The 17,659-nt window shown below is 46.7% G+C and overlaps 94 non-coding genes and 1 pseudogene across 94 annotated transcripts; all 95 read left to right on the forward strand.

Annotated features, from left to right (window-relative positions):
* Window positions 1-40: 40 nt before the first annotated feature.
* On the forward strand, window positions 41-159 carry LOC125565641. Its single transcript, XR_007310652.1, has one exon. It is a non-coding gene; the product is annotated as a 5S ribosomal RNA (ribosomal RNA).
* Window positions 160-226: 67 nt separating this feature from the next.
* LOC125564158 lies at window positions 227-345 on the forward strand. Its single transcript, XR_007309178.1, has one exon. It is a non-coding gene; the product is annotated as a 5S ribosomal RNA (ribosomal RNA).
* Window positions 346-412: 67 nt separating this feature from the next.
* Window positions 413-531, forward strand: LOC125566070. Its single transcript, XR_007311077.1, has one exon. It is a non-coding gene; the product is annotated as a 5S ribosomal RNA (ribosomal RNA).
* Window positions 532-598: 67 nt separating this feature from the next.
* On the forward strand, window positions 599-717 carry LOC125564064. The gene has a single exon (XR_007309083.1). It is a non-coding gene; the product is annotated as a 5S ribosomal RNA (ribosomal RNA).
* A 67-nt stretch (window positions 718-784) lies between these two features.
* LOC125563492 lies at window positions 785-903 on the forward strand. The gene has a single exon (XR_007308511.1). It is a non-coding gene; the product is annotated as a 5S ribosomal RNA (ribosomal RNA).
* A 67-nt stretch (window positions 904-970) lies between these two features.
* On the forward strand, window positions 971-1,089 carry LOC125565971. Its single transcript, XR_007310979.1, has one exon. It is a non-coding gene; the product is annotated as a 5S ribosomal RNA (ribosomal RNA).
* Window positions 1,090-1,156: 67 nt separating this feature from the next.
* Window positions 1,157-1,275, forward strand: LOC125566449. Its single transcript, XR_007311458.1, has one exon. It is a non-coding gene; the product is annotated as a 5S ribosomal RNA (ribosomal RNA).
* Window positions 1,276-1,342: 67 nt separating this feature from the next.
* Window positions 1,343-1,461, forward strand: LOC125567246. The gene has a single exon (XR_007311770.1). It is a non-coding gene; the product is annotated as a 5S ribosomal RNA (ribosomal RNA).
* A 67-nt stretch (window positions 1,462-1,528) lies between these two features.
* Window positions 1,529-1,647, forward strand: LOC125566071. Its single transcript, XR_007311078.1, has one exon. It is a non-coding gene; the product is annotated as a 5S ribosomal RNA (ribosomal RNA).
* Window positions 1,648-1,714: 67 nt separating this feature from the next.
* Window positions 1,715-1,833, forward strand: LOC125563542. Its single transcript, XR_007308561.1, has one exon. It is a non-coding gene; the product is annotated as a 5S ribosomal RNA (ribosomal RNA).
* A 67-nt stretch (window positions 1,834-1,900) lies between these two features.
* Window positions 1,901-2,019, forward strand: LOC125563690. The gene has a single exon (XR_007308710.1). It is a non-coding gene; the product is annotated as a 5S ribosomal RNA (ribosomal RNA).
* Window positions 2,020-2,086: 67 nt separating this feature from the next.
* LOC125566379 lies at window positions 2,087-2,205 on the forward strand. The gene has a single exon (XR_007311386.1). It is a non-coding gene; the product is annotated as a 5S ribosomal RNA (ribosomal RNA).
* A 67-nt stretch (window positions 2,206-2,272) lies between these two features.
* LOC125566467 lies at window positions 2,273-2,391 on the forward strand. Its single transcript, XR_007311476.1, has one exon. It is a non-coding gene; the product is annotated as a 5S ribosomal RNA (ribosomal RNA).
* A 67-nt stretch (window positions 2,392-2,458) lies between these two features.
* On the forward strand, window positions 2,459-2,577 carry LOC125564496. Its single transcript, XR_007309514.1, has one exon. It is a non-coding gene; the product is annotated as a 5S ribosomal RNA (ribosomal RNA).
* Window positions 2,578-2,644: 67 nt separating this feature from the next.
* LOC125564131 lies at window positions 2,645-2,763 on the forward strand. The gene has a single exon (XR_007309150.1). It is a non-coding gene; the product is annotated as a 5S ribosomal RNA (ribosomal RNA).
* Window positions 2,764-2,830: 67 nt separating this feature from the next.
* Window positions 2,831-2,949, forward strand: LOC125563639. The gene has a single exon (XR_007308658.1). It is a non-coding gene; the product is annotated as a 5S ribosomal RNA (ribosomal RNA).
* A 67-nt stretch (window positions 2,950-3,016) lies between these two features.
* On the forward strand, window positions 3,017-3,135 carry LOC125564261. Its single transcript, XR_007309281.1, has one exon. It is a non-coding gene; the product is annotated as a 5S ribosomal RNA (ribosomal RNA).
* A 67-nt stretch (window positions 3,136-3,202) lies between these two features.
* Window positions 3,203-3,321, forward strand: LOC125563995. Its single transcript, XR_007309014.1, has one exon. It is a non-coding gene; the product is annotated as a 5S ribosomal RNA (ribosomal RNA).
* Window positions 3,322-3,388: 67 nt separating this feature from the next.
* LOC125564305 lies at window positions 3,389-3,507 on the forward strand. The gene has a single exon (XR_007309323.1). It is a non-coding gene; the product is annotated as a 5S ribosomal RNA (ribosomal RNA).
* A 67-nt stretch (window positions 3,508-3,574) lies between these two features.
* Window positions 3,575-3,693, forward strand: LOC125565642. Its single transcript, XR_007310653.1, has one exon. It is a non-coding gene; the product is annotated as a 5S ribosomal RNA (ribosomal RNA).
* Window positions 3,694-3,760: 67 nt separating this feature from the next.
* LOC125564243 lies at window positions 3,761-3,879 on the forward strand. Its single transcript, XR_007309262.1, has one exon. It is a non-coding gene; the product is annotated as a 5S ribosomal RNA (ribosomal RNA).
* Window positions 3,880-3,946: 67 nt separating this feature from the next.
* Window positions 3,947-4,065, forward strand: LOC125565643. Its single transcript, XR_007310654.1, has one exon. It is a non-coding gene; the product is annotated as a 5S ribosomal RNA (ribosomal RNA).
* A 67-nt stretch (window positions 4,066-4,132) lies between these two features.
* On the forward strand, window positions 4,133-4,251 carry LOC125563474. The gene has a single exon (XR_007308493.1). It is a non-coding gene; the product is annotated as a 5S ribosomal RNA (ribosomal RNA).
* Window positions 4,252-4,318: 67 nt separating this feature from the next.
* Window positions 4,319-4,437, forward strand: LOC125565239. The gene has a single exon (XR_007310254.1). It is a non-coding gene; the product is annotated as a 5S ribosomal RNA (ribosomal RNA).
* Window positions 4,438-4,504: 67 nt separating this feature from the next.
* On the forward strand, window positions 4,505-4,623 carry LOC125566389. Its single transcript, XR_007311396.1, has one exon. It is a non-coding gene; the product is annotated as a 5S ribosomal RNA (ribosomal RNA).
* Window positions 4,624-4,690: 67 nt separating this feature from the next.
* LOC125563475 lies at window positions 4,691-4,809 on the forward strand. Its single transcript, XR_007308494.1, has one exon. It is a non-coding gene; the product is annotated as a 5S ribosomal RNA (ribosomal RNA).
* A 67-nt stretch (window positions 4,810-4,876) lies between these two features.
* LOC125565240 lies at window positions 4,877-4,995 on the forward strand. The gene has a single exon (XR_007310255.1). It is a non-coding gene; the product is annotated as a 5S ribosomal RNA (ribosomal RNA).
* Window positions 4,996-5,062: 67 nt separating this feature from the next.
* Window positions 5,063-5,181, forward strand: LOC125565644. The gene has a single exon (XR_007310655.1). It is a non-coding gene; the product is annotated as a 5S ribosomal RNA (ribosomal RNA).
* A 67-nt stretch (window positions 5,182-5,248) lies between these two features.
* On the forward strand, window positions 5,249-5,367 carry LOC125567247. Its single transcript, XR_007311771.1, has one exon. It is a non-coding gene; the product is annotated as a 5S ribosomal RNA (ribosomal RNA).
* Window positions 5,368-5,434: 67 nt separating this feature from the next.
* On the forward strand, window positions 5,435-5,553 carry LOC125565646. Its single transcript, XR_007310657.1, has one exon. It is a non-coding gene; the product is annotated as a 5S ribosomal RNA (ribosomal RNA).
* Window positions 5,554-5,620: 67 nt separating this feature from the next.
* On the forward strand, window positions 5,621-5,739 carry LOC125564497. The gene has a single exon (XR_007309515.1). It is a non-coding gene; the product is annotated as a 5S ribosomal RNA (ribosomal RNA).
* Window positions 5,740-5,806: 67 nt separating this feature from the next.
* On the forward strand, window positions 5,807-5,925 carry LOC125564132. Its single transcript, XR_007309151.1, has one exon. It is a non-coding gene; the product is annotated as a 5S ribosomal RNA (ribosomal RNA).
* Window positions 5,926-5,992: 67 nt separating this feature from the next.
* Window positions 5,993-6,111, forward strand: LOC125563976. Its single transcript, XR_007308995.1, has one exon. It is a non-coding gene; the product is annotated as a 5S ribosomal RNA (ribosomal RNA).
* A 67-nt stretch (window positions 6,112-6,178) lies between these two features.
* Window positions 6,179-6,297, forward strand: LOC125564262. Its single transcript, XR_007309282.1, has one exon. It is a non-coding gene; the product is annotated as a 5S ribosomal RNA (ribosomal RNA).
* Window positions 6,298-6,364: 67 nt separating this feature from the next.
* Window positions 6,365-6,483, forward strand: LOC125563996. Its single transcript, XR_007309015.1, has one exon. It is a non-coding gene; the product is annotated as a 5S ribosomal RNA (ribosomal RNA).
* A 67-nt stretch (window positions 6,484-6,550) lies between these two features.
* On the forward strand, window positions 6,551-6,669 carry LOC125564306. The gene has a single exon (XR_007309324.1). It is a non-coding gene; the product is annotated as a 5S ribosomal RNA (ribosomal RNA).
* A 67-nt stretch (window positions 6,670-6,736) lies between these two features.
* Window positions 6,737-6,855, forward strand: LOC125566262. Its single transcript, XR_007311269.1, has one exon. It is a non-coding gene; the product is annotated as a 5S ribosomal RNA (ribosomal RNA).
* Window positions 6,856-6,922: 67 nt separating this feature from the next.
* LOC125563640 lies at window positions 6,923-7,041 on the forward strand. The gene has a single exon (XR_007308659.1). It is a non-coding gene; the product is annotated as a 5S ribosomal RNA (ribosomal RNA).
* Window positions 7,042-7,108: 67 nt separating this feature from the next.
* LOC125564263 lies at window positions 7,109-7,227 on the forward strand. Its single transcript, XR_007309283.1, has one exon. It is a non-coding gene; the product is annotated as a 5S ribosomal RNA (ribosomal RNA).
* Window positions 7,228-7,294: 67 nt separating this feature from the next.
* On the forward strand, window positions 7,295-7,413 carry LOC125563997. The gene has a single exon (XR_007309016.1). It is a non-coding gene; the product is annotated as a 5S ribosomal RNA (ribosomal RNA).
* Window positions 7,414-7,480: 67 nt separating this feature from the next.
* LOC125565367 lies at window positions 7,481-7,599 on the forward strand. Its single transcript, XR_007310381.1, has one exon. It is a non-coding gene; the product is annotated as a 5S ribosomal RNA (ribosomal RNA).
* A 67-nt stretch (window positions 7,600-7,666) lies between these two features.
* On the forward strand, window positions 7,667-7,785 carry LOC125565647. Its single transcript, XR_007310658.1, has one exon. It is a non-coding gene; the product is annotated as a 5S ribosomal RNA (ribosomal RNA).
* A 67-nt stretch (window positions 7,786-7,852) lies between these two features.
* LOC125567248 lies at window positions 7,853-7,971 on the forward strand. The gene has a single exon (XR_007311772.1). It is a non-coding gene; the product is annotated as a 5S ribosomal RNA (ribosomal RNA).
* Window positions 7,972-8,038: 67 nt separating this feature from the next.
* LOC125565648 lies at window positions 8,039-8,157 on the forward strand. The gene has a single exon (XR_007310659.1). It is a non-coding gene; the product is annotated as a 5S ribosomal RNA (ribosomal RNA).
* Window positions 8,158-8,224: 67 nt separating this feature from the next.
* Window positions 8,225-8,343, forward strand: LOC125564611. Its single transcript, XR_007309630.1, has one exon. It is a non-coding gene; the product is annotated as a 5S ribosomal RNA (ribosomal RNA).
* A 67-nt stretch (window positions 8,344-8,410) lies between these two features.
* Window positions 8,411-8,529, forward strand: LOC125565242. Its single transcript, XR_007310257.1, has one exon. It is a non-coding gene; the product is annotated as a 5S ribosomal RNA (ribosomal RNA).
* A 67-nt stretch (window positions 8,530-8,596) lies between these two features.
* On the forward strand, window positions 8,597-8,715 carry LOC125566444. Its single transcript, XR_007311453.1, has one exon. It is a non-coding gene; the product is annotated as a 5S ribosomal RNA (ribosomal RNA).
* A 67-nt stretch (window positions 8,716-8,782) lies between these two features.
* Window positions 8,783-8,901, forward strand: LOC125563476. Its single transcript, XR_007308495.1, has one exon. It is a non-coding gene; the product is annotated as a 5S ribosomal RNA (ribosomal RNA).
* Window positions 8,902-8,968: 67 nt separating this feature from the next.
* On the forward strand, window positions 8,969-9,087 carry LOC125565649. The gene has a single exon (XR_007310660.1). It is a non-coding gene; the product is annotated as a 5S ribosomal RNA (ribosomal RNA).
* Window positions 9,088-9,154: 67 nt separating this feature from the next.
* LOC125567249 lies at window positions 9,155-9,273 on the forward strand. The gene has a single exon (XR_007311773.1). It is a non-coding gene; the product is annotated as a 5S ribosomal RNA (ribosomal RNA).
* Window positions 9,274-9,340: 67 nt separating this feature from the next.
* Window positions 9,341-9,459, forward strand: LOC125566538. Its single transcript, XR_007311547.1, has one exon. It is a non-coding gene; the product is annotated as a 5S ribosomal RNA (ribosomal RNA).
* A 67-nt stretch (window positions 9,460-9,526) lies between these two features.
* LOC125564897 lies at window positions 9,527-9,645 on the forward strand. Its single transcript, XR_007309915.1, has one exon. It is a non-coding gene; the product is annotated as a 5S ribosomal RNA (ribosomal RNA).
* Window positions 9,646-9,712: 67 nt separating this feature from the next.
* Window positions 9,713-9,831, forward strand: LOC125567251. The gene has a single exon (XR_007311775.1). It is a non-coding gene; the product is annotated as a 5S ribosomal RNA (ribosomal RNA).
* Window positions 9,832-9,898: 67 nt separating this feature from the next.
* On the forward strand, window positions 9,899-10,017 carry LOC125565056. Its single transcript, XR_007310074.1, has one exon. It is a non-coding gene; the product is annotated as a 5S ribosomal RNA (ribosomal RNA).
* A 67-nt stretch (window positions 10,018-10,084) lies between these two features.
* On the forward strand, window positions 10,085-10,203 carry LOC125564947. The gene has a single exon (XR_007309965.1). It is a non-coding gene; the product is annotated as a 5S ribosomal RNA (ribosomal RNA).
* Window positions 10,204-10,270: 67 nt separating this feature from the next.
* Window positions 10,271-10,389, forward strand: LOC125564681. The gene has a single exon (XR_007309700.1). It is a non-coding gene; the product is annotated as a 5S ribosomal RNA (ribosomal RNA).
* A 67-nt stretch (window positions 10,390-10,456) lies between these two features.
* Window positions 10,457-10,575, forward strand: LOC125564133. Its single transcript, XR_007309152.1, has one exon. It is a non-coding gene; the product is annotated as a 5S ribosomal RNA (ribosomal RNA).
* Window positions 10,576-10,642: 67 nt separating this feature from the next.
* On the forward strand, window positions 10,643-10,761 carry LOC125564148. Its single transcript, XR_007309168.1, has one exon. It is a non-coding gene; the product is annotated as a 5S ribosomal RNA (ribosomal RNA).
* A 67-nt stretch (window positions 10,762-10,828) lies between these two features.
* Window positions 10,829-10,947, forward strand: LOC125565780. Its single transcript, XR_007310791.1, has one exon. It is a non-coding gene; the product is annotated as a 5S ribosomal RNA (ribosomal RNA).
* A 67-nt stretch (window positions 10,948-11,014) lies between these two features.
* LOC125567286 lies at window positions 11,015-11,133 on the forward strand. Its single transcript, XR_007311811.1, has one exon. It is a non-coding gene; the product is annotated as a 5S ribosomal RNA (ribosomal RNA).
* Window positions 11,134-11,200: 67 nt separating this feature from the next.
* LOC125564777 lies at window positions 11,201-11,319 on the forward strand. Its single transcript, XR_007309796.1, has one exon. It is a non-coding gene; the product is annotated as a 5S ribosomal RNA (ribosomal RNA).
* A 67-nt stretch (window positions 11,320-11,386) lies between these two features.
* Window positions 11,387-11,505, forward strand: LOC125565650. Its single transcript, XR_007310661.1, has one exon. It is a non-coding gene; the product is annotated as a 5S ribosomal RNA (ribosomal RNA).
* A 67-nt stretch (window positions 11,506-11,572) lies between these two features.
* Window positions 11,573-11,691, forward strand: LOC125566849. The gene has a single exon (XR_007311599.1). It is a non-coding gene; the product is annotated as a 5S ribosomal RNA (ribosomal RNA).
* Window positions 11,692-11,758: 67 nt separating this feature from the next.
* Window positions 11,759-11,877, forward strand: LOC125564264. The gene has a single exon (XR_007309284.1). It is a non-coding gene; the product is annotated as a 5S ribosomal RNA (ribosomal RNA).
* Window positions 11,878-11,944: 67 nt separating this feature from the next.
* On the forward strand, window positions 11,945-12,063 carry LOC125564165. Its single transcript, XR_007309185.1, has one exon. It is a non-coding gene; the product is annotated as a 5S ribosomal RNA (ribosomal RNA).
* Window positions 12,064-12,130: 67 nt separating this feature from the next.
* LOC125564307 lies at window positions 12,131-12,249 on the forward strand. Its single transcript, XR_007309325.1, has one exon. It is a non-coding gene; the product is annotated as a 5S ribosomal RNA (ribosomal RNA).
* A 67-nt stretch (window positions 12,250-12,316) lies between these two features.
* LOC125565651 lies at window positions 12,317-12,435 on the forward strand. The gene has a single exon (XR_007310662.1). It is a non-coding gene; the product is annotated as a 5S ribosomal RNA (ribosomal RNA).
* A 67-nt stretch (window positions 12,436-12,502) lies between these two features.
* On the forward strand, window positions 12,503-12,621 carry LOC125567252. Its single transcript, XR_007311776.1, has one exon. It is a non-coding gene; the product is annotated as a 5S ribosomal RNA (ribosomal RNA).
* Window positions 12,622-12,688: 67 nt separating this feature from the next.
* Window positions 12,689-12,807, forward strand: LOC125566341. Its single transcript, XR_007311348.1, has one exon. It is a non-coding gene; the product is annotated as a 5S ribosomal RNA (ribosomal RNA).
* Window positions 12,808-12,874: 67 nt separating this feature from the next.
* LOC125564340 lies at window positions 12,875-12,993 on the forward strand. The gene has a single exon (XR_007309359.1). It is a non-coding gene; the product is annotated as a 5S ribosomal RNA (ribosomal RNA).
* Window positions 12,994-13,060: 67 nt separating this feature from the next.
* On the forward strand, window positions 13,061-13,179 carry LOC125564898. The gene has a single exon (XR_007309916.1). It is a non-coding gene; the product is annotated as a 5S ribosomal RNA (ribosomal RNA).
* Window positions 13,180-13,246: 67 nt separating this feature from the next.
* Window positions 13,247-13,365, forward strand: LOC125566284. Its single transcript, XR_007311291.1, has one exon. It is a non-coding gene; the product is annotated as a 5S ribosomal RNA (ribosomal RNA).
* Window positions 13,366-13,432: 67 nt separating this feature from the next.
* On the forward strand, window positions 13,433-13,551 carry LOC125564781. The gene has a single exon (XR_007309800.1). It is a non-coding gene; the product is annotated as a 5S ribosomal RNA (ribosomal RNA).
* Window positions 13,552-13,618: 67 nt separating this feature from the next.
* LOC125565166 lies at window positions 13,619-13,737 on the forward strand. The gene has a single exon (XR_007310182.1). It is a non-coding gene; the product is annotated as a 5S ribosomal RNA (ribosomal RNA).
* Window positions 13,738-13,804: 67 nt separating this feature from the next.
* Window positions 13,805-13,923, forward strand: LOC125567253. The gene has a single exon (XR_007311777.1). It is a non-coding gene; the product is annotated as a 5S ribosomal RNA (ribosomal RNA).
* A 67-nt stretch (window positions 13,924-13,990) lies between these two features.
* Window positions 13,991-14,109, forward strand: LOC125565057. The gene has a single exon (XR_007310075.1). It is a non-coding gene; the product is annotated as a 5S ribosomal RNA (ribosomal RNA).
* Window positions 14,110-14,176: 67 nt separating this feature from the next.
* LOC125564948 lies at window positions 14,177-14,295 on the forward strand. The gene has a single exon (XR_007309966.1). It is a non-coding gene; the product is annotated as a 5S ribosomal RNA (ribosomal RNA).
* Window positions 14,296-14,362: 67 nt separating this feature from the next.
* On the forward strand, window positions 14,363-14,481 carry LOC125564879. The gene has a single exon (XR_007309897.1). It is a non-coding gene; the product is annotated as a 5S ribosomal RNA (ribosomal RNA).
* Window positions 14,482-14,548: 67 nt separating this feature from the next.
* Window positions 14,549-14,667, forward strand: LOC125565874. Its single transcript, XR_007310883.1, has one exon. It is a non-coding gene; the product is annotated as a 5S ribosomal RNA (ribosomal RNA).
* Window positions 14,668-14,734: 67 nt separating this feature from the next.
* On the forward strand, window positions 14,735-14,853 carry LOC125564149. Its single transcript, XR_007309169.1, has one exon. It is a non-coding gene; the product is annotated as a 5S ribosomal RNA (ribosomal RNA).
* Window positions 14,854-14,920: 67 nt separating this feature from the next.
* Window positions 14,921-15,039, forward strand: LOC125566143. The gene has a single exon (XR_007311150.1). It is a non-coding gene; the product is annotated as a 5S ribosomal RNA (ribosomal RNA).
* A 67-nt stretch (window positions 15,040-15,106) lies between these two features.
* LOC125567254 lies at window positions 15,107-15,225 on the forward strand. The gene has a single exon (XR_007311778.1). It is a non-coding gene; the product is annotated as a 5S ribosomal RNA (ribosomal RNA).
* Window positions 15,226-15,292: 67 nt separating this feature from the next.
* Window positions 15,293-15,411, forward strand: LOC125564100. The gene has a single exon (XR_007309119.1). It is a non-coding gene; the product is annotated as a 5S ribosomal RNA (ribosomal RNA).
* Window positions 15,412-15,478: 67 nt separating this feature from the next.
* Window positions 15,479-15,597, forward strand: LOC125565652. The gene has a single exon (XR_007310663.1). It is a non-coding gene; the product is annotated as a 5S ribosomal RNA (ribosomal RNA).
* Window positions 15,598-15,664: 67 nt separating this feature from the next.
* LOC125566960 lies at window positions 15,665-15,783 on the forward strand. Its single transcript, XR_007311610.1, has one exon. It is a non-coding gene; the product is annotated as a 5S ribosomal RNA (ribosomal RNA).
* Window positions 15,784-15,850: 67 nt separating this feature from the next.
* On the forward strand, window positions 15,851-15,969 carry LOC125564265. Its single transcript, XR_007309285.1, has one exon. It is a non-coding gene; the product is annotated as a 5S ribosomal RNA (ribosomal RNA).
* A 67-nt stretch (window positions 15,970-16,036) lies between these two features.
* Window positions 16,037-16,155, forward strand: LOC125566053. The gene has a single exon (XR_007311060.1). It is a non-coding gene; the product is annotated as a 5S ribosomal RNA (ribosomal RNA).
* Window positions 16,156-16,222: 67 nt separating this feature from the next.
* On the forward strand, window positions 16,223-16,341 carry LOC125565653. The gene has a single exon (XR_007310664.1). It is a non-coding gene; the product is annotated as a 5S ribosomal RNA (ribosomal RNA).
* Window positions 16,342-16,408: 67 nt separating this feature from the next.
* LOC125564944 lies at window positions 16,409-16,527 on the forward strand. The gene has a single exon (XR_007309962.1). It is a non-coding gene; the product is annotated as a 5S ribosomal RNA (ribosomal RNA).
* A 67-nt stretch (window positions 16,528-16,594) lies between these two features.
* Window positions 16,595-16,713, forward strand: LOC125566719 (annotated as a pseudogene).
* A 67-nt stretch (window positions 16,714-16,780) lies between these two features.
* LOC125564135 lies at window positions 16,781-16,899 on the forward strand. The gene has a single exon (XR_007309154.1). It is a non-coding gene; the product is annotated as a 5S ribosomal RNA (ribosomal RNA).
* A 67-nt stretch (window positions 16,900-16,966) lies between these two features.
* LOC125563748 lies at window positions 16,967-17,085 on the forward strand. Its single transcript, XR_007308768.1, has one exon. It is a non-coding gene; the product is annotated as a 5S ribosomal RNA (ribosomal RNA).
* Window positions 17,086-17,152: 67 nt separating this feature from the next.
* On the forward strand, window positions 17,153-17,271 carry LOC125565654. Its single transcript, XR_007310665.1, has one exon. It is a non-coding gene; the product is annotated as a 5S ribosomal RNA (ribosomal RNA).
* Window positions 17,272-17,338: 67 nt separating this feature from the next.
* LOC125563593 lies at window positions 17,339-17,457 on the forward strand. Its single transcript, XR_007308612.1, has one exon. It is a non-coding gene; the product is annotated as a 5S ribosomal RNA (ribosomal RNA).
* A 67-nt stretch (window positions 17,458-17,524) lies between these two features.
* LOC125566342 lies at window positions 17,525-17,643 on the forward strand. The gene has a single exon (XR_007311349.1). It is a non-coding gene; the product is annotated as a 5S ribosomal RNA (ribosomal RNA).
* Window positions 17,644-17,659: the final 16 nt, after the last annotated feature.

Genomic DNA, 17,659 nt, shown 5'->3' on the forward strand with positions numbered 1-17,659 from the left:
AGGACTGTTATATAATAGATAGATCTTACACAGTTCTATCGTCTACGGCCATACCACTTAGAAAGCACCGGTTCTCGTCCGATCACCGAAGTTAAGCTCAGTAGGGCGCGGTAAGTACTTGGATGGGTGACCGCTTCGGAATACCGTGTGCTGTAGGCATTTCCTTTTTGTCATCGAAGTACTCACAGGACTGTTATATAATATATATTTCTTACACAGTTCTGTCGTCTACGGCCATACCACTGAGAAAGCACCGGTTCTCGTCCGATCACCGAAGTTAAGATCAGTAGGGCGCGGTTAGTACTTGGATGGGTGACCGCCTGGGAATACCGTGTGCTGTAGGCATTTCCTTTTTGTCATCGAAGTACTCACAGGACTGTTATATAATAGATAGATCTTACACAGTTCTATCGTCTACGGCCATACCACTTAGAAAGCACCGGTTCTCGCCCGATCACCGAAGTTAAGCTCAGTAGGGCGCGGTAAGTACTTGGATGGGTGACCGCTTCGGAATACCGTGTGCTGTAGGCATTTCCTTTTTGTTACCAAAGTACTCACAGGACTGTTATATAAAATCTATTTCTTACACAGTTCTGTCGTCTTCGGCCATACCACTGAGAAAGCACCGGTTCTCGTCCGATCACCGTAGTTAAGCTCAGTAGGGCACGGTTAGTACTTGGATGGGTGACCGCCTGGGAATACCGTGTGCTGTAGGCATTTCCTTTTTGTTATCGTGGTACTCACAGGACTGTTATATAATAGATAGATCTTAAACAGTTCTGTCGTCTACGGCCATACCACTGAGAAAGCACCGGTTCTCGTCCGATCACCGAAGTTAAGCTCAGTAGGGCGCGGTAAGTACTTGGATGGGTGACCGCCTGGGAATACCGTGTGCTGTAGGCATTTCCTTTTTGTTACCGAAGTACTCACAGGACTGTTATATAAAATCTATTTCTTACACAGTTCTGTCGTCTACGGCCATACCACTGAGAAAGCACCGGTTCTCGTCCGATTACCGTAGTTAAGCTCATTAGGGCACGGTTAGTACTTGGACGGGTGACCGCCTGGGAATACCGTGTGCTGTAGGCATTTCCTTTTTGTCATCGAAGTACTCACAGGACTGTTATATAATAGATAGATCTTACACAGTTCTATTGTCTACGGCCATACCACTTAGAAAGCACCGGTTCTCGTCCGATCACCGAAGTTAAGCTCAGTAGGGCGCGGTAAGTACTTGGATGTGTGACCGCTTCGGAATATCGTGTGCTGTAGGCATTTCCTTTTTGTCATCGAAGTACTCACAGGACTGTTATATAATATATATTTCTTACACAGTTCTGTCGTCTACGGCCATACCACTGAGAAAGCACCGGTTCTCGTCCGATCACCGAAGTTAAGCTCAGTAGGGCGCGGTTAGTACTTGGATGGGTGACCGCCTGGGAATACCGTGTGCTGTAGGCATGTCCTTTTTGTCATCGAAGTACTCACAGGACTGTTATATAATAGATAGATCTTACACAGTTCTATCGTCTACGGCCATACCACTTAGAAAGCACCGGTTCTCGCCCGATCACCGAAGTTAAGCTCAGTAGGGCGCGGTAAGTACTTGGATGGGTGACCGCTTCGGAATACCGTGTGCTGTAGGCATTTCCTTTTTGTTACCAAAGTACTCACAGGACTGTTATATAAAATCAATTTCTTACACAGTTCTGTCGTCTACGGCCATACCACTGAGAAAGCACCGGTTCTCGTTCGATCACCGTAGTTAAGCTCAGTAGGGCACGGTTAGTACTTGGATGGGTGACCGCCTGGGAATACCGTGTGCTGTAGGCATTTCCTTTTTGTTATCGTGGTACTCACAGGACTGTTATATAATAGATAGATCTTAAACAGTTCTGTCGTCTACGGCCATACCCCTGAGAAAGCACCGGTTCTCGTCCGATCACCGAAGTTAAGCTCAGTAGGGCGCGGTAAGTACTTGGATGGGTGACCGCCTGGGAATACCGTGTGCTGTAGGCATTTCCTTTTTGTTACCGAAGTACTCACAGGACTGTTATATAAAATCTATTTCTTACACAGTTCTGTCGTCTACGGCCATACCACTGAGAAAGCACCGGTTCTCGTCCGATTACCGTAGTTAAGCTCATTAGGGCACGGTTAGTACTTGGACGGGTGACCGCCTGGAAATACCGTGTGCTGTAGGCATTTCCTTTTTGTTAACGAAGTACTCACCTGACTGTTATATAAAATCTATTTCTTACACAGTTCTGTCGTCTACGGCCATACCACTGAGAAAGCACCGGTTCTCGTCCGATCACCGTAGTTAAGCTCAGTAGGGCACGGTTAGTACTTGGACGTATGACCGCCTGGGAATACCGTGTGCTGTACGCATTTCCTTTTTTTTATCGATGTACTCACATGACTGTTATATAATAGATAGACCTTACACAGTTCTATCGTCTACGGCCATACCACTGAGAAAGCACCGGTTCTCGTCCGATCACCGAAGTTAAGCTCAGTAGGGCGCGGTAAGTACTTGGATGGGTGACCGCTTCGGAATACCGTGTGCTGTAGGCATTTCCTTTTTGTTACCGAAGTACTCACAGGACTGTTATATCAAATCTATTTCTTACACAGTTCTGTCGTCTACGGCCATACCACTGAGAAAGCACCGGTTCTCGTCCGATCACCGTAGTTAAGCTCAGTAGGGCACGGTTAGTACTTGGACGGGTGACCGCCTGGGAATACCGTGTGCTGTAGGCATTTCCTTTTTGTTATCGAGGTACTCACAGGACTGTTATATAATAGATAGATCTTAAACAGTTCTATCGTCTACGGCCATACCACTGAGAAAGCACCGGTTCTCGTCCGATCACCAAAGTTAAGCTCAGTAGGGCGCGGTTAGTACTTGGATGGGTGACCACCTGGGAATACCGTGTGCTGTAGGCATTTACTTTTTGTTTTCGAAGTACTAACAGGACTGTTATATAATAGATAGATCTTACACAGTTCTATCGTCTACGGCCATACCACTGAGAAAGCACCGGTTCTCGTCCAATCACCGAAGTTAAGCTCAGTAGGGCGCGGTTAGTACTTGGATGGGTGACCGCCTGGGAATACCGTGTGCTGTAGGCATTTCCTTTTTGTCATCGAAGTACTCACAGGACTGTTATATAATATATATTTCTTACACAGTTCTCTCGTCTACGGCCATACCACTGAGAAAGCACCGGTTCTCGTCCGATCACCGAAGTTAAGCTCATTAGGGCACGGTTAGTACTTGGATGGGTGACCGCCTGGGAATACCGTGTGCTGTAGGCATTTCCTTTTTGTCATCGAGGTACTCACAGGACTGTTATATAATAGATAGATCTTAAACAGTTCTATCGTCTACGGCCATACCACTGAGAAAGCACCGGTTCTCGTCCGATCACCGAATTTAAGCTCAGTAGGGCGCGGTTAGTACTTGGATGGGTGACCGCCTGGGAATACCGTGTGCTGTAGGCATTTCCTTTTTGTCATCGAAGTACTCACAGGACTGTTATATAATAGATAGATCTTACACAGTTCTATCGTCTACGGCCATACCACTTAGAAAGCACCGGTTCTCGTCCGATCACCGAAGTTAAGCTCAGTAGGGCGCGGTAAGTACTTGGATGGGTGACCGCTTCGGAATACCGTGTGCTGTAGGCATTTCCTTTTTGTCATCGAAGTACTCACAGGACTGTTATATAATATATATTTCTTACACAGTTCTGTCGTCTACGGCCATACCACTGAGAAAGCACCGGTTCTCGTCCGATCACCGAAGTTTAGCTCAGTAGGGCGCGGTTAGTACTTGGATGGGTGACCGCCTGGGAATACCGTGTGCTGTAGGCATTTCCTTTTTGTCATCGAAGTACTCAAAGGACTGTTATATAATAGATAGATCTTACACAGTTCTATCGTCTACGGCCATACCACTTAGAAAGCACCGGTTCTCGTCCGATCACCGAAGTTAAGCTCAGTAGGGCGCGGTAAGTACTTGGATGGGTGACCGCTTCGGAATACCGTGTGCTGTAGGCATTTCCTTTTTGTTACCAAAGTACTCACAGGACTGTTATATAAAATCTATTTCTTACACAGTTCTGTCGTCTACGGCCATACCACTGAGAAAGCACCGGTTCTCGTCCGATCACCGTAGTTAAGCTCAGTAGGGCACGGTTAGTACTTGGATGGGTGACCGCCTGGGAATACCGTGTGCTGTAGGCATTTCCTTTTTGTTATCGAGGTACTCACAGGACTGTTATATAATAGATAGATCTTAAACAGTTCTGTCGTCTACGACCATACCACTGAGAAAGCACCGGTTCTCGTCCGATCACCGAATTTAAGCTCAGTAGGGCGCGGTTAGTACTTGGATGGGTGACCGCCTGGGAATACCGTGTGCTGTAGGCATTTCTTTTTTGTCATCGAAGTACTCACAGGACTGTTATATAATAGATAGATCTTACACAGTTCTATCGTCTACGGCCATACCACTTAGAAAGCTCCGGTTCTCGTCCGATCACCGAAGTTAAGCTCAGTAGGGCGCGGTAAGTACTTGGATGGGTGACCTCTTCGGAATACAGTGTGCTGTAGGCATTTCCTTTTTGTCATCGAAGTACTCACAGGACTGTTATATAATATATATTTCTTACACAGTTCTGTCGTCTACGGCCATACCACTGAGAAAGCACCGGTTCTCGTCCGATCACCGTAGTTAAGCTCAGTAGGGCACGGTTAGTACTTGGATGGGTGACCGCCTGGGAATACCGTGTGCTGTAGGCATTTCCTTTTTGTCATCGAAGTACTCACAGGACTGTTATATAATATATATTTCTTACACAGTTCTGTCGTCTACGACCATACCACTGAGAAAGCACCGGTTCTCGTCCGATCACCGAATTTAAGCTCAGTAGGGCGCGGTTAGTACTTGGATGGGTGACCGCCTGGGAATACCGTGTGCTGTAGGCATTTCCTTTTTGTCATCGAAGTACTCACAGGACTGTTATATAATAGATAGATCTTACACAGTTCTATCGTCTACGGCCATACCACTTAGAAAGCACCGGTTCTCGTCCGATCACCGAAGTTAAGCTCAGTAGGGCGCGGTAAGTACTTGGATGGGTGACCGCTTCGGAATACCGTGTGCTGTAGGCATTTCCTTTTTGTCATCGAAGTACTCACAGGACTGTTATATAATATATATTTCTTACACAGTTCTGTCGTCTACGGCCATACCACTGAGAAAGCACCGGTTCTCGTCCGATCACCGAAGTTAAGCTCAGTAGGGCGCGGTTAGTACTTGGATGGGTGACCGCCTGGGAATACCGTGTGCTGTAGGCATTTCCTTTTTGTCATCGAAGTACTCACAGGACTGTTATATAATAGATAGATCTTACACAGTTCTATCGTCTACGGCCATACCACTTAGAAAGCACCGGTTCTCGTCCGATCACCGAAGTTAAGCTCAGTAGGGCGCGGTAAGTACTTGGATGGGTGACCGCTTCGGAATACCGTGTGCTGTAGGCATTTCCTTTTTGTTACCGAAGTACTCACAGGACTGTTATATAATAGATAGATCTTACACAGTTCTATCGTCTACGGCCATACCACTGAGAAAGCACCGGTTCTCGTCCGATCACCGAAGTTAAGCTCAGTAGGGCGCGGTAAGTACTTGGATGGGTGACCGCTTCGGAATACCGTGTGCTGTAGGCATTTCCTTTTTGTTACCGAAGTACTCACAGGACTGTTATATCAAATCTATTTCTTACACAGTTCTGTCGTCTACGGCCATACCACTGAGAAAGCACCGGTTCTCGTCCGATCACCGTAGTTAAGCTCAGTAGGGCACGGTTAGTACTTGGACGGGTGACCGCCTGGGAATACCGTGTGCTGTAGGCATTTCCTTTTTGTTATCGAGGTACTCACAGGACTGTTATATAATAGATAGATCTTAAACAGTTCTATCGTCTACGGCCATACCACTGAGAAAGCACCGGTTCTCGTTCGATCACCAAAGTTAAGCTCAGTAGGGCGCGGTTAGTACTTGGATGGGTGACCACCTGGGAATACCGTGTGCTGTAGGCATTTACTTTTTGTTTTCGAAGTACTAACAGGACTGTTATATAATAGATAGATCTTACACAGTTCTATCGTCTACGGCCATACCACTGAGAAAGCACCGGTTCTCGTCCAATCACCGAAGTTAAGCTCAGTAGGGCGCGGTTAGTACTTGGATGGGTGACCGCCTGGGAATACCGTGTGCTGTAGGCATTTCCTTTTTGTCATCGAAGTACTCACAGGACTGTTATATAATATATATTTCTTACACAGTTCTGTCGTCTACGGCCATACCACTGAGAAAGCACCGGTTCTCGTCCGATCACCGAAGTTAAGCTCATTAGGGCACGGTTAGTACTTGGATGGGTGACCGCCTGGGAATACCGTGTGCTGTAGGCATTTCCTTTTTGTCATCGAGGTACTCACAGGACTGTTATATAATAGATAGATCTTAAACAGTTCTATCGTCTACGGCCATACCACTGAGAAAGCACCGGTTCTCGTCCGATCACCGAATTTAAGCTCAGTAGGGCGCGGTTAGTACTTGGATGGGTGACCGCCTGGGAATACCGTGTGCTGTAGGCATTTCCTTTTTGTCATCGAAGTACTCACAGGACTGTTATATAATAGATAGATCTTACACAGTTCTATCGTCTACTGCCATACCACTTAGAAAGCACCGGTTCTCGTCCGATCACCGAAGTTAAGCTCAGTAGGGCGCGGTAGGTACTTGGACGGGTGACCGCCTGGGAATACCGTGTGCTGTAGGCATTTCCTTTTTGTTATCGAGGTACTCACAGGACTGTTATATAATAGATAGATCTTAAACAGTTCTATCGTCTACGGCCATACCACTGAGAAAGCACCGGTTCTCGTCCGATCACCAAAGTTAAGCTCAGTAGGGCGCGGTTAGTACTTGGATGGGTGACCACCTGGGAATACCGTGTGCTGTAGGCATTTACTTTTTGTTTTCGAAGTACTAACAGGACTGTTATATAATAGATAGATCTTACACAGTTCTATCGTCTACGGCCATACCACTGAGAAAGCACCGGTTCTCGTCCAATCACCGAAGTTAAGCTCAGTAGGGCGCGGTTAGTACTTGGATGGGTGACCGCCTGGGAATACCGTGTGCTGTAGGCATTTCCTTTTTGTCATCGAAGTACTCACAGGACTGTTATATAATATATATTTCTTACACAGTTCTGTCGTCTACGGCCATACCACTGAGAAAGCACCGGTTCTCGTCCGATCACCGAAGTTAAGCTCATTAGGGCACGGTTAGTACTTGGATGGGTGACCGCCTGGGAATACCGTGTGCTGTAGGCATTTCCTTTTTGTCATCGAGGTACTCACAGGACTGTTATATAATAGATAGATCTTAAACAGTTCTATCGTCTACGGCCATACCACTTAGAAAGCACCGGTTCTCGTCCGATCACCGAATTTAAGCTCAGTAGGGCGCGGTTAGTACTTGGATGGGTGACCGCCTGGGAATACCGTGTGCTGTAGGCATTTCCTTTTTGTCATCGAAGTACTCACAGGACTGTTATATAATAGATAGATCTTACACAGTTCTATCGTCTACGGCCATACCACTTAGAAAGCACCGGTTCTCGTCCGATCACCGAAGTTAAGCTCAGTAGGGCGCGGTAAGTACTTGGATGGGTGACCGCTTCGGAATACCGTGTGCTGTAGGCATTTCCTTTTTGTCATCGAAGTACTCACAGGACTGTTATATAATATATATTTCTTACACAGTTCTGTCGTCTACGGCCATACCACTGAGAAAGCACCGGTTCTCGTCCGATCACCGAAGTTAAGCTCAGTAGGGCGCGGTTAGTACTTGGATGGGTGACCGCCTGGGAATACCGTGTGCTGTAGGCATTTCCTTTTTGTCATCGAAGTACTCAAAGGACTGTTATATAATAGATAGATCTTACACAGTTCTATCGTCTACGGCCATACCACTTAGAAAGCACCGGTTCTCGTCCGATCACCGAAGTTAAGCTCAGTAGGGCGCGGTAAGTACTTGGATGGGTGACCGCTTCGGAATACCGTGTGCTGTAGGCATTTCCTTTTTGTTACCAAAGTACTCACAGGACTGTTATATAAAATCTATTTCTTACACAGTTCTGTCGTCTACGGCCATACCACTGAGAAAGCACCGGTTCTCGTCCGATCACCGTAGTTAAGCTCAGTAGGCCACGGTTAGTACTTGGATGGGTGACCGCCTGGGAATACCGTGTGCTGTAGGCATTTCCTTTTTGTTATCGAGGTACTCACAGGACTGTTATAAAATAGATAGATCTTAAACAGTTCTGTCGTCTACGACCATACCACTGAGAAAGCACCGGTTCTCGTCCGATCACCGAATTTAAGCTCAGTAGGGCGCGGTTAGTACTTGGATGGGTGACCGCCTGGGAATACCGTGTGCTGTAGGCATTTCCTTTTTGTCATCGAAGTACTCACAGGACTGTTATATAATAGATAGATCTTACACAGTTCTATCGTCTACGGCCATACCACTTAGAAAGCACCGGTTCTCGTCCGATCACCGAAGTTAAGCTCAGTAGGGCGCGGTAAGTACTTGGATGGGTTACCGCTTTGGAATACAGTGTGCTGTAGGCATTTCCTTTTTGTCATCGAAGTACTCACAGGACTGTTATATAATATATATTTCTTACACAGTTCTGTCGTCTACGGCCATACCACTGAGAAAGCACCGGTTCTCGTCCGATCACCGTAGTTAAGCTCAGTAGGGCACGGTTAGTACTTGGATGGGTGACCGCCTGGGAATACCGTGTGCTGTAGGCATTTCCTTTTTGTTATCGAAGTACTCACAGGACTGTTATATAATAGATAGATCTTACACAGTTCTATCGTCTACGGCCATACCACTTAGAAAGCACCGGTTCTCGTCCGATCACCGAAGTTAAGCTCAGTAGGGCGCGGTAAGTACTTGGATGGGTGACCGCTTCGGAATACCGTGTGCTGTAGGCATTTCCTTTTTGTCATCGAAGTACTCACAGGACTGTTATATAATATATATTTCTTACACAGTTCTGTCGTCTACGGCCATACCACTGAGAAAGCACCGGTTCTCGTCCGATCACCGAAGTTAAGCTCAGTAGGGCGCGGTTAGTACTTGGATGGGTGACCGCCTGGGAATACCGTGTGCTGTAGGCATTTCCTTTTTGTCATCGAAGTACTCACAGGACTGTTATATAATAGATAGATCTTACACAGTTCTATCGTCTACGGCCATACCACTTAGAAAGCACCGGTTCTCGTCCGATCACCGAAGTTAAGCTCAGTAGGGCGCCTTAAGTACTTGGATGGGTGACCGCTTCGGAATACCGTGTGCTGTAGGCATTTCCTTTTTGTTACCGAAGTACTCACAGGACTGTTATATCAAATCTATTTCTTACACAGTTCTGTCGTCTACTGCCATACCACTGAGAAAGCACCGGTTCTCGTCCGATCACCGTAGTTAAGCTCAGTAGGGCACGGTTAGTACTTGGACGGGTGACCGCCTGGGAATACCGTGTGCTGTAGGCATTTCCTTTTTGTTATCGAGGTTCTCACAGGACTGTTATATAATAGATAGATCTTAAACAGTTCTATCGTCTACGGCCATACCACTGAGAAAGCACCGGTTCTCGTCCGATCACCGAAGTTAAGCTCAGTAGGGCGCGGTTAGTACTTGGATGGGTGACCGCCTGGGAATACCGTGTGCTGTAGGCATTTCCTTTTTGTCATCGAAGTACTCACAGGACTGTTATATAATATATATTTCTTACACAGTTCTGTCGTCTACGGCCATACCACTGAGAAAGCACCGGTTCTCGTCCGATAACCGAAGTTAAGCTCAGTAGGGCGCGGTTAGTACTTGGATGGGTGACCGCTTCGGAATACCGTGTGCTGTAGGCATTTCCTTTTTGTTACCGAAGTACTCACAGGACTGTTATATAATAGATAGATCTTACACAGTTGTATCGTCTACGGCCATACCACTGAGAAAGCACCGGTTCTCGTCCGATCACCGAAGTTAAGCTCAGTAGGGCACGGTTAGTACTTGGACGGGTGACCGCCTGGTAATACCGTGTGCTGTAGGCATTTCCTTTTTGTTTTCGAAGTACTAACAGGACTGTTATATAATAGATAGATCTTACACAGTTCTATCGACTACAGCCATACCACTGAGAAAGCACCGGTTCTCGTCCGATCACCGAAGTTAAGCTCAGTAGGGCACGGTAAGTACTTGGATGGGTGACCGCTTCGGAATACCGTGTGCTGTAGGCATTTCCTTTTTGTTACCGAAGTACTCACAGGACTGTTATATCAAATCTATTTCTTACACAGTTCTGTCGTCTACGGCCATACCACTGAGAAAGCACCGGTTCTCGTCCGATCACCGTAGTTAAGCTCAGTAGGGCACGGTTAGTACTTGGACGGGTGACCGCCTGGGAATACCGTGTGCTGTAGGCATTTCCTTTTTGTTATCGAGGTACTCACAGGACTGTTATATAATAGATAGATCTTAAACAGTTCTATCGTCTACGGCCATACCACTGAGAAAGCACCGGTTCTCGTCCGATAACCGAAGTTAAGCTCAGTAGGGCGCGGTTAGTACTTGGATGGGTGACCGCCTGGGAATACCGTGTGCTGTAGGCATTTCCTTTTTGTCATCGAAGTACTCACAGGACTGTTATATAATAGATAGATCTTACACAGTTCTATCGTCTACGGCCATACCACTTAGAAAGCACCGGTTCTCGTCCGATCACCGAAGTTAAGCTCAGTAGGGCGCGGTAAGTACTTGGATGGGTGACCGCTTCGGAATACCGTGTGCTGTAGTCATTTCCTTTTTGTTACCAAAGTACTCACAGGACTGTTATATAAAATCTATTTCTTACACAGTTCTGTCGTCTACGGCCATACCACTGAGAAAGCACCGGTTCTCGTCCGATCACCGAAGTTAAGCTCAGTAGGGCGCGGTTAGTACTTGGATGGGTGACCGCCTGGGAACACCGTGTGCTGTAGGCATTTTCTTTTTGTCATCGAAGTACTCACAGGACTGTTATATAATAGATAGATCTTACACAGTTCTATCGTCTACGGCCATACCACTTAGAAAGCACCGGTTCTCGTCCGATCACCGAAGTTAAGCTCAGTAGGGCGCGGTTAGTACTTGTATGGGTGACCGCCTGGGAATACCGTGTGCTGTAGGCATTACCTTTTTGTCATCGAAGTACTCACAGGACTGTTATATAATAGATAGATCTTACACAGTTCTATCGTCTACGGCCATACCACTTAGAAAGCACCGGTTCTCGTCCGATCACCGAAGTTAAGCTCAGTAGGGCGCGGTAAGTACTTGGATGGGTGACCGCTTCGGAATACCGTGTGCTGTAGGCATTTCCTTTTTGTTACCGAAGTACTCACAGGACTGTTATATAATAGATAGATCTTACACAGTTGTATCGTCTACGGCCATACCACTGAGAAAGCACCGGTTCTCGTCCGATCACCGAAGTTAAGCTCAGTAGGGCGCGGTTAGTACTTGGATGGGTGACCACCTGGGAATACCGTGTGCTGTAGGCATTTACTTTTTGTTTTCGAAGTACTAACAGGACTGTTATATAATAGATAGATCTTACACAGTTCTATCGTCTACGGCCATACCACTGAGAAAGCACCGGTTCTCGTCCAATCACCGAAGTTAAGCTCAGTAGGGCGCGGTTAGTACTTGGATGGGTGACCGCCTGGGAATACCGTGTGCTGTAGGCATTTCCTTTTTGTCATCGAAGTACTCACAAGACTGTTATATAATATATATTTCTTATACAGTTATGTCGTCTACGGCCATACCACTGAGAAAGCACCGGTTCTCGTCCGATCACCGAATTTAAGCTCAGTAGGGCACGGTTAGTACTTGGATGGGTGACCGCCTGGGAATACCGTGTGCTGTAGGCATTTCCTTTTTGTCATCGAGGTACTCACAGGACTGTTATATAATAGATAGATCTTAAACAGTTCTATCGTCTACGGCCATACCACTGAGAAAGCACCGGTTCTCGTCCGATCACCGAATTTAAGCTCAGTAGGGCGCGGTTAGTACTTGGATGGGTGACCGCCTGGGAATACCGTGTGCTGTAGGCATTTCCTTTTTGTCATCGAAGTACTCACAGGACTGTTATATAATAGATAGATCTTACACAGTTCTATCGTCTACGGCCATACCACTTAGAAAGCACCGGTTCTCGTCCGATCACCGAAGTTAAGCTCAGTAGGGCGCGGTAAGTACTTGGATGGGTGACCGCTTCGGAATACCGTGTGCTGTAGGCATTTCCTTTTTGTCATCGAAGTACTCACAGGACTGTTATATAATATATATTTCTTACACAGTTCTGTCGTCTACGGCCATACCACTGAGAAAGCACCGGTTCTCGTCCGATCACCGAAGTTAAGCTCAGTAGGGCGCGGTTAGTACTTGGATGGGTGACCGCCTGGGAATACCGTGTGCTGTAGGCATTTCCTTTTTGTCATCGAAGTACTCAAAGGACTGTTATATAATAGATAGATCTTACACAGTTCTATCGTCTACGGCCATACCACTTAGAAAGCACCGGTTCTCGTCCGATCACCGAAGTTAAGCTCGGTAGGGCGCGGTAAGTACTTGGATGGGTGACCGCTTCGGAATACAGTGTGCTGTAGGCATTTCCTTTTTGTCATCGAAGTACTCACAGGACTGTTATATAATATATATTTCTTACACAGTTCTGTCGTCTACGGCCATACCACTGAGAAAGCACCGGTTCTCGTCCGATCACCGTAGTTAAGCTCAGTAGGGCACGGTTAGTACTTGGACGGGTGACCGCCTGGGAATACCGTGTGCTGTAGTCATTTCCTTTTTGTTACCAAAGTACTCACAGGACTGTTATATCAAATCTATTTCTTACACAGTTCTGTCGTCTACTGCCATACCACTGAGAAAGCACCGGTTCTCGTCCGATCACCGTAGTTAAGCTCAGTAGGGCACGGTTAGTACTTGGACGGGTGACCGCCTGGGAATACCGTGTGCTGTAGGCATTTCCTTTTTGTTATCGAGGTACTCAAAGGACTGTTATATAATAGATAGATCTTACACAGTTCTATCGTCTACGGCCATACCACTTAGAAAGCACCGGTTCTCGTCCGATCACCGAAGTTAAGCTCAGTAGGGCGCGGTAAGTACTTGGATGGGTGACCGCTTCGGAATACAGTGTGCTGTAGGCATTTCCTTTTTGTCATCGAAGTACTCACAGGACTGTTATATAATATATATTTCTTACACAGTTCTGTCGTCTGCGGCCATACCACTGAGAAAGCACCGGTTCTCGTCCGATCACCGTAGTTAAGCTCAGTAGGGCACGGTTAGTACTTGGACGGGTGACCGCCTGGGAATACCGTGTGCTGTAGTCATTTCCTTTTTGTTACCAAAGTACTCACAGGACTGTTATATCAAATCTATTTCTTACACAGTTCTGTCGTCTACTGCCATACCACTGAGAAAGCACCGGTTCTCGTTCGATCACCGTAGTTAAGCTCAGTAGGGCACGGTTAGTACTTGGACGGGTGACCGCCTGGGAATACCGTGTGCTGTAGGCATTTCCTTTTTGTTATCGAGGTACTCACAGGACTGTTATATAATAGATAGATCTTAAACAGTTCTCTCGTCTACGGCCATACCACTGAGAAAGCACCGGTTCTCGTCCGATCACCGAAGTTAAGCTCAGTAGGGCGCGGTTAGTACTTGGATGGGTGACCGCCTGGGAATACCGTGTGCTGTAGGCATTTCCTTTTTGTCATCGAAGTACTCACAGGACTGTTATATAATATATATTTCTTACACAGTTCTGTCGTCTACGGCCATACCACTGAGAAAGCACCGGTTCTCGTCCGATAACCGAAGTTAAGCTCAGTAGGGCGCGGTTAGTACTTGGATGGGTGACCGCTTCGGAATACCGTGTGCTGTAGGCATTTCCTTTTTGTTACCGAAGTACTCACAGGACTGTTATATAATAGATAGATCTTACACAGTTGTATCGTCTACGGCCATACCACTGAGAAAGCACCGGTTCTCGTCCGATCACCGAAGTTAAGCTCAGTAGGGCACGGTTAGTACTTGGACGGGTGACCGCCTGGTAATACCGTGTGCTGTAGGCATTTCCTTTTTGTTTTCGAAGTACTAACAGGACTGTTATATAATAGATAGATCTTACACAGTTCTATCGACTACAGCCATACCACTGAGAAAGCACCGGTTCTCGTCCGATCACCGAAGTTAAGCTCAGTAGGGCGCGGTAAGTACTTGGATGGGTGACCGCTTCGGAAAACCGTGTGCTGTAGGCATTTCCTTTTTGTTACCGAAGTACTCACAGGACTGTTATATCAAATCTATTTCTTACACAGTTCTGTCGTCTACGGCCATACCACTGAGAAAGCACTTGTTCTCGTCCGATCACCGTAGTTAAGCTCAGTAGGGCACGGTTAGTACTTGGACGGGTGACCGCCTGGGAATACCGTGTGCTGTAGGCATTTCCTTTTTGTTATCGAGGTACTCACAGGACTGTTATATAATAGATAGATCTTAAACAGTTCTATCGTCTACGGCCATACCACTGAGAAAGCACCGGTTCTCGTCCGATAACCGAAGTTAAGCTCAGTAGGGCGCGGTTAGTACTTGGATGGGTGACCGCCTGGGAATACCGTGTGCTGTAGGCATTTCCTTTTTGTCATCGAAGTACTCACAGGACTGTTATATAATAGATAGATCTTACACAGTTCTATCGTCTACGGCCATACCACTTAGAAAGCACCGGTTCTCGTCCGATCACCGAAGTTAAGCTCAGTAGGGCGCGGTAAGTACTTGGATGGGTGACCGCTTCGGAATACCGTGTGCTGTAATCATTTCCTTTTTGTTACCAAAGTACTCACAGGACTGTTATATAAAATCTATTTCTTACACAGTTCTGTCGTCTACGGCCATACCACTGAGAAAGCACCGGTTCTCGTCCGATCACCGAAGTTAAGCTCAGTAGGGCGCGGTTAGTACTTGGATGGGTGACCGCCTGGGAATACCGTGTGCTGTAGGCATTTCCTTTTTGTCATCGAATTACTCACAGGACTGTTATATAATAGATAGATCTTACACAGTTCTATCGTCTACGGCCATACCACTTAGAAAGCACCGGTTCTCGTCCGATCACCGAAGTTAAGCTCAGTAGGGCGCGGTTAGTACTTGGATGGGTGACCGCCTGGGAATACCGTGTGCTGTAGGCATTTCCTTTTTGTCATCGAAGTACTCACAGGACTGTTATATAATAGATAGATCTTACACAGTTCTATCGTCTACGGCCATACCACTTAGAAAGCACCGGTTCTCGTCCGATCACCGAAGTTAAGCTCAGTAGGGCGCGGTAAGTACTTGGATGGGTGACCGCTTCGGAATACCGTGTGCTGTAGGCATTTCCTTTTTGTTACCGAAGTACTCACAGGACTGTTATATAATAGATAGATCTTACACAGTTGTATCGTCTACGGCCATACCACTGAGAAAGCACCGGTTCTCGTCCGATCACCGAAGTTAAGCTCAGTAGGGCGCGGTTAGTACTTGGATGGGTGACCACCTGGGAATACCGTGTGCTGTAGGCATTTACCTTTTGTTTTCGAAGTACTAACAGGACTGTTATATAATAGATAGATCTTACACAGTTCTATCGTCTACGGCCATACCACTGAGAAAGCACCGGTTCTCGTCCAATCACCGAAGTTAAGCTCAGTAGGGCGCGGTTAGTACTTGGATGGGTGACCGCCTGGGAATACCGTGTGCTGTAGGCATTTCCTTTTTGTCATCGAAGTACTCACAGGACTGTTATATAATATATATTTCTTACACAGTTCTGTCGTCTACGGCCATACCACTGAGAAAGCACCTGTTCTCGTCCGATCACCGAAGTTAAGCTCAGTAGGGCGCGGTAAGTACTTGGATGGGTGACCGCTTCGGAATACTGTGTGCTGTAGGCATTTCCGTTTTGTCATCGAAGTACTCACAGGACTGTTATATAATAGATAGATCTTACACAGTTCTATCGTCTACGGCCATACCACTTAGAAAGCACCGGTTCTCGTCCGATCACCGAAGTTAAGCTCAGTAGGGCGCGGTAAGTACTTGGATGGGTGACCGCTTCGGAATACCGTGTGCTGTAGGCATTTCCTTTTTGTTACCGAAGTACTCACAGGACTGTTATATAATAGATAGATCTTACACAGTTGTATCGTCTACGGCCATACCACTGAGAAAGCACCGGTTCTAGTCCGATCATCGAAGTTAAGCTCAGTAGGGCGCGGTTAGTACTTGGATGGGTGACCACCTGGGAATACCGTGTGCTGTAGGCATTTACTTTTTGTTTTCGAAGTACCAACAGGACTGTTATATAATAGATAGATCTTACACAGTTCTATCGTCTACGGCCATACCACTTAGAAAGCACCGGTTCTCGTCCGATCACCGAAGTTAAGCTCAGTAGGGCGCGGTAAGTACTTGGATGTGTGACCGCTTCGGAATACAGTGTGCTGTAGGCATTTCCTTTTTGTCATCGAAGTACTCACAGGACTGTTATATAATATATATTTCTTACACAGTTCTGTCGTCTACGGCCATACCACTGAGAAAGCACCGGTTCTCGTCCGATCACCGTAGTTAAGCTCAGTAGGGCACGGTTAGTACTTGGACGGGTGACCGCCTGGGAATACCGTGTGCTGTAGGCATTTCCTTTTTGTTACCGAAGTACTCACAGGACTGTTATATAATAGATAGATCTTACACAGTTGTATCGTCTACGGCCATACCACTGAGAAAGCACCGGTTCTCGTCCGATCATCGAAGTTAAGCTCAGTAGGGCGCGGTTAGTACTTGGATGGGTGACCGCCTGGGAATACCGTGTGCTGTAGGCATTTCCTTTTTGTCATCGAAGTACTCACAGGACTGTTATATAATAGATAGATCTTACACAGTTCTATCGTCTACGGCCATACCACTTAGAAAGCACCGGTTCTCGTCCGATCACCGAAGTTAAGCTCAGTAGGGCGCGGTAAGTACTTGGATGGGTGACCGCTTCGGAATACCGTGTGCTGTAGGCATTTCCTTTTTGTCATCGAAGTACTCACAGGACTGTTATATAATATATATTTCTTACACAGTTCTGTCGTCTACGGCCATACCACTGAGAAAGCACCGGTTCTCGTCCGATCACCGAAGTTAAGCTCAGTAGGGCGCGGTTAGTACTTGGATGGGTGACCGCCTAGGAATACCGTGTGCTGTAGGCATTTCCTTTTTGTCATCGAAGTACTCAAAGGACTGTTATATAATAGATAGATCTTACACAGTTCTATCGTCTACGGCCATACCACTTAGAAAGCACCGGTTCTCGTCCGATCACCGAAGTTAAGCTCGGTAGGGCGCGGTAAGTACTTGGATGGGTGACCGCTTCGGAATACAGTGTGCTGTAGGCATTTCCTTTTTGTCATC

This window comes from Nematostella vectensis, chromosome 5 (assembly GCF_932526225.1).
Source record: "Nematostella vectensis chromosome 5, jaNemVect1.1, whole genome shotgun sequence".
Taxonomy (NCBI): domain Eukaryota; kingdom Metazoa; phylum Cnidaria; class Anthozoa; order Actiniaria; family Edwardsiidae; genus Nematostella; species Nematostella vectensis.